General features: G+C 35.9%; 1 pseudogene; it reads left to right on the top strand.

Annotated features, from left to right (window-relative positions):
- Positions 1–510: 510 nt before the first annotated feature.
- Positions 511–2,042, top strand: LOC146164269 (uncharacterized; annotated as a pseudogene).
- Positions 2,043–11,809: the final 9,767 nt, after the last annotated feature.

Here is an 11,809-nt window from a genome sequence, read left to right as displayed (position 1 = left end):
CTGATAATGTGGCCCGCGTTCCCAGTCTGCCCCAACCCCCCGCACTACTTGCTTACTACGTCAAATAATAGTGACTGTTAGGTATTCTTTAGTTCTTTGTGTTTTTAGATTATTTGTCTTAAGTTAAAATTAGATTTAGAACTTACAAAAAATATTTTGCCTTAAAAAGTTGACAAGGAGTGTCCAAATTTATACTTTTCCAACCAATTAGGCAAACAATCAGTGTGTTTGCTGTGCAATGAAAGTGTAGCCGTGTTTAAAGAGTACCGTACAACAAAATACGATTTATTACTCGTATTGTTGGATAAATCCACGAGTAATGTATCGATTTAAGAATACGGCCCGCCAACTGGAGAAGTCGCACGCCCCTGCTTAACAGTAATTCTAGACAAAGAATACTGAAAATAACCCATCTATGGGTGGCGCCAGTAGGCTATCAGCCCAATTTTCGGCGATATATTTACATACACGCGGGATTCCACAACAGACACTCGAGGAGTGCACATCTAAATGGTAAAGGCGAGCACGAGCTATGAGCAAGCGGCAGTAAAAAGCGCAGGGAGTGCGCTGAAAAGGCCAAACTGTCTAAGTTTTAAATCTGAAAGAATGCTTGAACGAGACGAGTTATGGCAGTTATTGAAAGAGGCTGATTTTCCTACCAATAAAGTTCTTGGAATTGCAGAAATGAAAGGAATGCAGGTGGATGTGACCTGCACAAGTCGACAAAACGTCTTGGAATTACATAGTAAGCTGCCTGAAATATCCTACATTAAAATGTTCGACTTTATGAGAGTGACCTTATCAACGTAGGAATTGGCTGGGTTCCAATACCGTTTAAAAATGACGTAATAGCAAAAGCATTGAGTCAACGTTATGGAGAAGTTAAAAAAATGATACACAAAAAAGACAAGGTTGGATTGCTATCGGGAATGTGTAAAGCCACTATGAACAAGACAGATTAGTCGGAAAACCAAATTCCAAGCTACATACGAGTTAATAGCTTCGAATTTTACGTAACTTATTATGGACAACAATTTACATGCAAGTATTGTGGTAACGCTGGACACAAGCAAGCAGTTGCCAAGCAATGAAAGAGAAACGGGGAGAGATAAAACAAACAAGCAGGATACACCAAGCAACATTGAAATTACAGAAAACAACTCCGACAACGAAAATGCACTGTCCATATGGTTTTCACCGGGCCCTCCTAGCATTGAGAATACGAATAAACCAATCATATATAGTTCGAATCCTAAAAAGAGAGTGCGAGGAAGTCCCGAATGGGTACCAAACAGCAAATCACAAAGCATGTGTGAAACGCCGATCTCACTCGTATGCCCAGAATGCCACACCGAAAGTTTCCTGGCACCAGAAGCAACCCAATTCTATTGCTACAAGTGCAAACACGAGTTCAACATATCAAAAGCCTGCTGCGACGAAGAAACTACAATTTTGATTCCTACCCAGGAAAAGGCTATAGGTATAGGTACAATACTCGATGTACGGTCGTCACGAGGGCTCACCCTTCTAGGACGAATTTGTATTCTTAAAAGCTTGGTTATCCAATCACTAATTTATTAGGTCAGCGTCATCCCCATCAACCTTCTAGAAAACTTCCTGAGCAACTTAAAACAAAACTGTTTCAATTTATTTGGGGCTCTAAATGGGAGAGGATAAAACAAACAAAATTATGCGCTAGCGTTGGTCAAGGTGGCGCAAACATGATCGATGTGGATGCCTACATCCTCGCGCTGGGCATGAAATGGGTAGCAAAACTATTCGATGACAGTTATAAGGCGCCTTGGAAAAAACTGGAAATAAGCAGTAGGCTATAAGCAACAATGAAATAGAATGTTGGCTTTGCCTGTTTCCCCTCTCTCAAAAAGCCCGAAAACTGATTCCTCTACAAACTATCAGAAAAACAATTGCGGACTGCAAACATTTGATTAACATAATGTTTACAAATCTAAGGAACGGCAGACCGTTGTGGATTAACGACCAGGTTTGATACCGTAAACAAACCTTTTGAAGACTATGATTAATGCTGGCATTTTGGATTACGCGCATCTTATCAACAATACAGGTCATTATATGTCCTACGATAACCTCGCCTAATATTACAGTTTTTCCACCAACAATAAGGATTATTTAGATTTTAGAACATCTAAAACTAATTTCGGCTTTCCCTGCAGACTTGTACCAAATTTCTCTTAAAACTTGATACAGTCAAATAAATTTATTCACATATTAAAGATGCTGGCCTCGCCCTAACCCTGTTTATATGTTGTTTGGTATTGTGGCAGATCAATCTGAAACCCTAATTTACCGCTGTAAGTACGCCGAATTTCAATATGTTCCTAAGTATGGTTAAATCGGTTCAGAAATCGGAACATCTTATCGCCATTCCGAATTGTGAAATTAATGACTTTCTCTGCAAGTGGCAAGGGATATTTTAAAGCTCACTACAAGTTATCCCGAATCCCAACTGTATTTTAATGGGTATTACTAATTTACGGAATGATGAATGGTCGGAACGCTCACTAATTTAAGTGTTACCCCGTTAAAACAATTATTAAACCAACGCACAATATTTGAGTTATAACTCAAAACGCTATAGGGTGGTGGTTAGCGTTTGGGTGAAGGTGGGTCAAGTGTTATTATATTTATTAATAATACTGTGAGCGTTCCGACCATTCATTATTCCGTAAATTAGTGTTACCCATCTTAATGCCTCCCTGCTAATTCGTCGCTTTCTGACATGTGTTTTATCTCGCCTCTTTTCTTTTCCTTCGCACCTGCTTTGTTGTGTCGTTAATAAAATCGATAATTAAAAAAAGCGAAATAATTTTTGTTACATTTTAGAACTATTTTCAAGCCGTTTACCACAAAATTAAAAACAAAATTGATAGCGAGTTTATAAACGTTTATCAGAAAAACTATACACCACTATTTTATAACATAAGTATTCGACAGGGCGATTCGCTTATATTTTATTGTAGTTTGTATTGCTGATAAACAAAACAAAACTAAAACAAAAAAGTGTTACCTGCAGACAGACTTGGACAACTAGATTTATTTTAGCTTTTTAAAATTAGATTAGAATTAAAATTAGAGCATTTTAGTTTTTCTAAATTAGATTAGAATTAAAATTAGATTGTTTTGAGTTTTTTCAAATTAGATTAGAATTAGAATAACCGAATTGCTAAAAAAAGAAATTTCAACTAGGATTTGAAATAGAATCACATACAACCAATTTAATTTAATCGCAAAGTATTTAATTTAATCGCAAAGTATTCTTATGAATGTGAAATGGTAAATATGTGTGTGCTAATTTTGATGCCTTTTTATGCTTTTTAGACTATAAAAATTATATACAACTCGTTCCAACCAAAGAGATTATAACCATGAGGACAAACTGTGACGTAGCCCATTCTTCTACTTTCGACAGCGTTCCACTCTAGTGCATAATAGTAAAACGTAAACAACTGGGCTTCACTTGTATGTTGGTGAGCTAAAATTTTGGAGCAACCGGCTTATATATATTAAGGTTCGACATTTCTGACAGGTTAAAAGTTATGTTTGAATTAGGTGTCAAGCTTTCATTGCCGAGTTTCGTGTAAACACACTTAAAAATGTCTGTAGGGCATACAATATCAGTTAACCATAAGTACTATATAATATGGTTAACACACTCGTCGGCGCGCCAACGTCGTCCAGTTAATGACTGCGGAAGCGTACAACGCGTTTCTGTAGAGTAGACCAGTAGTTCCAAACCGGGGTGCCGGAGAGGAATTTACATTTTTTATTATTACTAGTAAGCCTTTTGGTACAACTTTTTGTGTTTGCTTTTATAGTACAATAAACAAAATATTACAATATTGCTTAAAGTTATTTTTATTGCCCCAGTTTCGTTTATTTTAGCATTACAGTAAAAAACTTAAAGAAAATTAGAGTAGGGATCTTGTAATATATTCAATTATTCTTTATTTTTGGTGTTAAGGAATATTAACATTACACATTTTGGTACTCGATAGGGTTCGGTGAACACAAACTTAGTGTGTAATATTGTTCATTGAAAAAGAAAAGCACCAGATTATGCAGCTTTGTAATCTGTTGAAATTAAATGTAATAATAACCTTTATTCTTTTACTACCAGTTATCCAATCTGACTCCAGCAAAACAAACCGACTCCTCGAGGCAGACTCCACAGTCTTGATTTCAAACCTGTACAATATGCTACCTAGTTCTGTGTGGAATTATTTATTTACTCTAAATTAAGCCACTATACTTTTACAGTCTATAATTTATTTCCTGAAATTTATTTAGAATAAGTAATAACTCAACAACTCTTTTGACGACAAAGTAAAAATTTATAAATATTTTATTCATATAAAACAAAACGTTTACTATGTAATACACACTTGGAAATATAAATATAATAAATCAGTGCAAAGAGAGATAATTTAATAAAATTAAAAAAAAAAAAACATTTGTAATATATTGGTCGATAAATTGTGTTCTTACAGACGCTGTTGACCAGGTACTACACAAAAGAGTACAATACTGAAATGGCCTCTGGATTCTAGTGTCAATCTAGAACTTTATTCATTCCTTAAATTGATTGATTCCTGCCATGTTTAACCAAATAAATTTTAAATAAACATTATTTTGTTTTGCTTGCCTGAGTTTGCATATTACCAAAGAAGTAGGAAAATAATGACACTTTTAACAAAAATTGATTACTTAAGACAGGGTGGTCCAAAACCCAGGCCCGACATCATTGTTTGTGGCCCGCGAAGCACTGTTGAATTATTGTAATGCGTACAGGGTTTATTTTAAAGAAATATAAGTGACCAACAATCAGTAAGCATACTGCAATGGTTTGGTTAGGGTTACATTTTTGCGATTACACTATTAAATAAACCAGTTTACTATAACTGGGCAAAAAAAGCCTAATTTTTTGTATGTGTCAGACAGGTTTGAAAGTCGCAGTGCGTCCTATATGGAACTTTCTAAAATGGCTGTTTTGCAATGCAAGTTATATTTGTGTTCACTTATAAATGCAGTCTTTTTCGAAATTAAGTGTTGTCAAATATGCAATTTTGCGTGTTTGGAGCGCACCATTCTGCCAGTCTGATTAGTATCGCTCGATTTTATTTGTGCACAATTTGGTGATAGCAGAAAGTTTGTGCAGTTTATATATCTTTTTGACAATCCTTTGTGCCGTCATCTGTAAACCCCTTCATGCTCCGACCTAACGAAAATCGTTTATCCGCTCCTGGCCTGCATGTAGCCTGCTTTGTGGCCCGTAAAGAATATGTAAGAAATATTGTGCAACCTTGGACCACCCTGACTTAAGAAATCCAAATCAAAAGCCCTAAACAATTGCCAGTAGGAATTTGTGTAAAGCAGTGTCATATGTTATCCACAAGAGAATAAAGTTTCACATTAATTAATAGGCTTCTTGCAGCACAACAAATGGTAAAAGGGTGGAAAATTTGAAGGAATTTATTGTGTTTCACTCTTTAATCTGCTCATTCTGTGACCAGAACTTTTTAAGTGGAGGTTCCCGATCAGTTTTCCAACCTGTATAATAGAAAAATAGTGTAATATACTAAAATAAAAAAAGATTTTAAATAAATAAATACCTAAAATATGCCAGTAAGTCACAAACAAAACATTGGTAAAAGTACTCGGAAGTTTTGAATAACTAGACCAGGGCTTTCCAAACTGGGGGTTGCTCATGGAGTTAAATTTTATACAAAGTGCTAAATTTATAAAATTGTTATTTTTTTTGTTTGGTATGTTAATGGCAAATTATGTAATGCACATTACTTCAATAAATACATGCCAAAGCAGACATCGAGAAATGTTATGTTTTAAAATGTTAAACCTAGTGGGTCAAAAAGTTTAATACAATAAAAGCAGTCACAGACTGAAAAGTTTGGGTAGCCCTAAACTAGATAGGCCTAAACTTTACCCATGGACAGATGGCAGTTTAAAGTTTTGTTTATAAGTAAAATAAATACTCTATAATGGTTTGCATTACACTATGATCTCATTGTCACAATAATCTTACCAGAGATTTGTTGTATCTTTGAGGAATAGACTGACTATTTTTTTATTTTCCCAGTGTACTGTTGATATGTCTTTAAGCAATGTCCAACATAATCCCAGAATGGCTGAATCACAGTTATAGACGAATATGTGTTCTTATTATAGTTTAACTAGTAAATACGAGCTAGTTCTATAAAAATGAACCAAGTGGAGAAGTTTAACACTAATATAACATACTCCAATACTGAGCAATCAAATATAATATAATTTGCAAAATTATTAACTGAATTCAGTGACATTTGGTAACTACTGATTTCGAATGTAACTACCTTTTTTAAATGTAACTACAAATGCTAATTGCTTGCTTCACTCGCACAAACAGCACACCACCAATAATATTTGCTAGTTAAATATTACACACAGCAAACTGAGGTGCAAAAACTTTTTGTTTGAACGATGTTTTCAAAGAATTTGGTATTAATTTTCAGTTTATGGTATCAATTTCAATGGGTCTTAATTTGTAACACTGGAAGTAGTATATAGAAGACTATTTACCAAGCAGAGCAATTTTTTTATTTAAATTAAATTGGTATACAACCAAATATTACTCCAACTTACTTTATGTAAGAAAAGCTGGAATTACCACCAAGGGGCAGACAAAATTTGCACTTCAAAAAATTGTTCGCAAGCTGCATAGCACTACTGCGCCCCACCGCTAAATTTGGGATCTTAAACAGTAGTATAGAAATAGATACATTTGTATTCCAATAGTAATGTAAGGCAGTGGTTCGCAAACTTTTTTTGCGACGCCCTCAAAAAAGAATTTTGATTTGCGGCACACTTATCAAATTTGGAATTCTACAATTTTTACTAAAATTTATACACTAAAGCCAATTCATTTATGGGTTTGGTTTACCAAAAGTTTCTTTTTCTGTAATAGGCTCTGTAGTGTACAGTGTACAATGCAAAATACCTATATCATTTACATTAAACATTAACGCCAACTCCTCACATAAATCTTAACGTAGAAAGTAACGCAAAAAACGGTCACTGATGTGCGTTGCGTTATGCGGCATTTGTAGACCGTTTTTTGCGTTACTTTCTACGCACCAAATGGAAAGAGCCCCGAAATCAACCTTGCCTGTCCTACCAAGTCAATTTTGTAAACAGAAAACGGTTTAAATTAGGACTAGGGGTCATTAAACAACAAATTACGCCAAAAGCGTTCATTTTTATAACAGGCTTAAATGGAAAAGATGATGTTTTTCTTATTGTGAATCAGACCGTGACGGCTGTCGAAAGTAGAATGCATTGCTTAAAGGCAAAAGAAAAAAGGCAAAAGTGAGAGTTTGTCCTCATGGTTATAATCTCTTTGTTCCAACCAAAGAGTTTTAATTGAAATTCTGTGTTTTGTAGCGTCATAAGTAATAATTAGAGGATAATTTGGAATTTATTGTATTGTATATTTATCAAATATGTTACGATTTATGATTTGTCACTTTTTCACGCCTTTTGCCAAACACTCGCTGTCATTCTGAGACAGAGCATTCGGCTGTTTCACACATGAATAATGTTATATCGTGACACATATTTCCGTTATAGATAAAATTATTTCACCTGTGTGAACGCGTTATTGTTGCAGTTCCCGACTGCCAAAAAGGCTTCGGGTTATGAATCATTTCCGCTTTCTCGTGTCGCCTTCTCTCTTTCATGCAAACTTTCAATTTGTATATGCGAAACTTATATCAATATATAACCCAGTCTTGTCTAGTTAATACAGTAAGCGGTTGTGTTGTTTGCCGGCTTCTGGCTGGCCAGCTTAACACCAGCCAACAAAAACTGTGTGGATTTGTAATCAGACTACAACAATACCTTGAAGTAATAGCGAGGTTGATTGGTTGAGGCAAATTAGTTTAATGAGACTTGTAATCAACCCGCCTGCTTCAGTTTCAACTGGGTAACTAAAAATGCCGTTGGACAAAGTAGCAGTTTTGGGAAAATCCGAATTAGATTAGAACTACAATTAGAGCAAACAAGCAATTCACAAATTAGATTAGAATTAGAATTAGTCGCATTTTGCTCTAATTCAATGAATTAGAAAACTAGAATTATCTAGTTGTCCAAGTCTGCCTGCAGAGAGCTGTATCTCACTTTCTGGACAATTATTGAAACAACTTAAATGTACTGTGGCCTTATATTTTATTTTTTCATGAAAGTTTGACATAGGGAATTAGCTTAGGGCTTTTAAAGACGTAACAATAGCAACAATGAATAAAGGAAACGAACAACGAGGCAGTGGTTTAAGAAGGTACATTCACACAAAGAAAAGGTTTTCAAACAAATGTTGTACAGAAACTGAAACAATGCCTGGTGAATTTTCTTGAAAATTTACTATGTGAAATTGAACATTTTACAATTTAATTATCATGCGATAGTCGACGCTTGACAGGCTATAACTTTATTCCCTTCCCACGATTTTCCTAAAAATTGCTGTAAAACTGTCTGCAACCACACTTAATCACAAAACGTTACATTTATGTTGTATCAATAAATGTTCAGAAAGTGAGATACAGTTCTCTGCTATCAGTACTTTTTTATTTTAGTTTGTTGTGTTTATTAGCAGTACAAACTGCAAAAAAATATAAGCGATTCGTCCTAAGTCGAATACTTATAAAATATTGGTGTATAGGTTATCGGATAAGCATTTATAAAACTCGCTATTAAATTTTCTTGAATTTATTTGTTTTAGTTCTTAGATTGGCGAAAAAGTATTTTGTGGTAAACAGGTTAAAAATGTTCTAAACCAAGGGTCTCAAACTCAAAATGCTCTGAGGGCCAAATGGGCACTTGTAAAATACCCAAGGGCCGCAATTCACGATGAAATGTCACAATAAAACGATAACACAAATATAAACACAATAAAAGATAAACACAAGTAGGTTGATGAATTAGGCTACTTGTTTTTTGTTCTGGCTACTTAACTGGCAGCGTTTTTCATGAACAAGGAACTCGATATTGGGCTTCAACTTGTCAGCAGAAACCAATCGCAGAGTTGCTTGCAGCTGCTCATCAGTGATACGTGACCTTAGCACAGTCTTGTTGATCTTCATCGATGAAAAAAATTGCTCACATACGTATGTGCTTCCAAACATTGCAATAATTCTTGCTGCAGCAGACACTAACTTCGGAAACCTTTCTCGTGAAAGAAATCTATAAAATTCGTAAATTTCTACCTCTGCATACTTTTGCTTCAGGATAGTATCACATTGAAGTTCCACCAACTCCATTTGCAACTCCTCGGCTACATTGTCAATTTCTATAGCAAATGGCGTTGAAAAAAGTCGAAACTGCGGCTCTAATACTTCAAATTCTGCAAAGCGCACGTCAAATTGCTGAATTAAATTAGACAAAAAATCTGTATATTCTCTCATGCATTCAGCCTCAACTTTTCCTAAAGACTTCAGAGTTGAGAAATGAGCCAAATTCTCCTCACCCAACTGCTTCAACCATAAACGTAGTTTGACTTTGAACGATTTCACATGGTCATACATCTGTGTAATAATTTGTTTTTTACCTTGAAGCTTCAAGTTTAATTCATTCAAATGATGTGTAATATCTGTTAGGAAAGCAAGATTGCATTGAAAAGTAGCATCAGCCAACATAGGAACTGCCATGTTTTTCATTTTCATAAATGAAGCGATTTCATTTCTGAGTGCAAAGAAACGCTTCAAAACATTTCCACGACTCAGCCACCTGACCTCAGTATAATAAAGTAGTTCACCGTACTCAGAGTCCATATCTGCAAGAAATGATTTAAACTGCCTGTGGTTCAACCCCCGAGATCGTATAAAGTTGACTGTTTTAACAACAACATCCATGACCTCCTTCATTTGTAGGCTTTTACTACAAAGGGCTTCTTGGTGTAAAATGCAGTGTACACTAGCGAAGCTGATTCTTTCGGTTTCAAGACTGTTTAGTTTGTTTTTCACAAATCCAACTACACCCACATTGCTAGAACGCATTGCCGGTGCACCGTCTGTGGCCAAACATACAAGCCTATCCCATGGCAAGCCATGTTTCTCGAAGCACTTTTCCAAGGCTTGAAATATATCTCGTCCAGTTGTAGTACCCTTCAATGGTATTAATTCCAGAAACTCTTCCGTCAGATTTAGAATGCAGTCTACACCCCTGATAAACACAGCACATTGTGCGGTGTCTGACACATCTGTGCTCTAATCAACGGCAATCGAAAATGCTTCGAAGTCCTTTGCGGTCGCAACTAATTGTTTCTCCACATTTGCAGCTAAATCTGTGACCCTACTTGCAACTGTATTTGGGGATAAGCTTATACCTTCAAACAGTTTTTTTTTACCTGGACATAAAATGTCACTTGCTTTCACAAAGCATTCTTTTATGAACAAACCCTCCGTAAAGGGCCGTGATGACTTTGCTATCATTTCACTGATAACAAAACTCGCTTTTACAGAATCTTCTTTGGACTGATTAATATTTGCAAAGAAACTTCTTTGTTTGCAAAATGCTGACTTCAGATGTTTAACTTTTTCTTCTCTTACTTTTCCCTCGTAAGCATCATATTTATCGCGGTGCATTGTATCGAAGTGCCGGCGCATATTATACTCCTTCATAACAGCTATCTTTTGCTGGCAAATAAGGCAATGACAAATATCTCTGACCGCGGTGACAAAATATAACTCCTCCCACTTATCTTGAAAAACTCTTCTTTCGTCTGTGATTTTTCTCTTTTTCGAAGCAGAAGACATGTCTAATTTGGCTTTTGAAACTATAGCAATTTATTCTGACAAGGCTAGCCTACACCTCGACAATCAAATTGAACGATGACCAATTCCACTAACACCTGACTGGTGCAATTTACAATGGTATTGTGACAACTGTTCAGATGTGAATAGGCAATGTGACGTAATAGTAGATATTTTACCGCATAAATGGTAGCGTTTAAAGGAGATGTGATAGTGAAGTTTAATGAGTTGTTTCAGGTTTTTAGAGCAATTTTAGAGTGAATTCTAACTTCTCAAATTTGAAAAAAAAGATATGTGACACTTAAATATTGTGAAGAACTTGGAAATCCAAAATTTCAACGCGGGCCGCACAAAATGTTCTCGCGGGCCGCATGCGGCCCGCGGGCCGCGTGTTTGAGACCCTTGTTCTAAACAGTACTAAAAATTTCGCAATGGTCTGGAAAGAATGATTTTTTTGCAGAGCGTGCGCGGGCGCGGTAGACCATATAAGAGGCTGTTGTTTGCCTCTGCCCCACAAGTGCCGGTATGGGGATTTGCTACGTAAATAAGCCAAAAATATACATAAAAAGGTACCGTCTACAAATTAAGCTTTGCGCGCAATATTTGGGTTAGGGTGCGGGTTATAGCGTTTGAGTGGCGCTGGTCTAGAATCCTACCACAACGTTGAAATGATTATTAAGCAATGCATAATATGTGGGTTAGGGTGTCGGTTAGTGTTTGGGTGTGGGTAGGTCAAGTAATATTGTTTAACACTATTACTGGACTCACCCAAACCCAAACGCTAACCGGCACCCTAACCCAAATAATGTTCGTTGTGGTAGGATTCTAGACGAGCGCCGTTTGAGTTTGGGTGGGTCAAGTATTATTTATATTTAATAATAAGAATGCTTGACCCACTCATACTCAAACGCTAACCCACACCCTAATTTTAACCGAAATAATGTGCATTGCGGTATTTGTAGATATTTTATTTA

The sequence above is a fragment of the Ascidiella aspersa genome, chromosome 2 (genome assembly GCF_963924565.1).
Source record: "Ascidiella aspersa chromosome 2, kaAscAspe10.2, whole genome shotgun sequence".
Classification (NCBI taxonomy): Eukaryota; Metazoa; Chordata; class Ascidiacea; order Phlebobranchia; family Ascidiidae; genus Ascidiella; species Ascidiella aspersa.
Note: the sequence above shows the minus strand (reverse complement) of the source record. Positions and strands in the feature narration are given on the sequence as shown.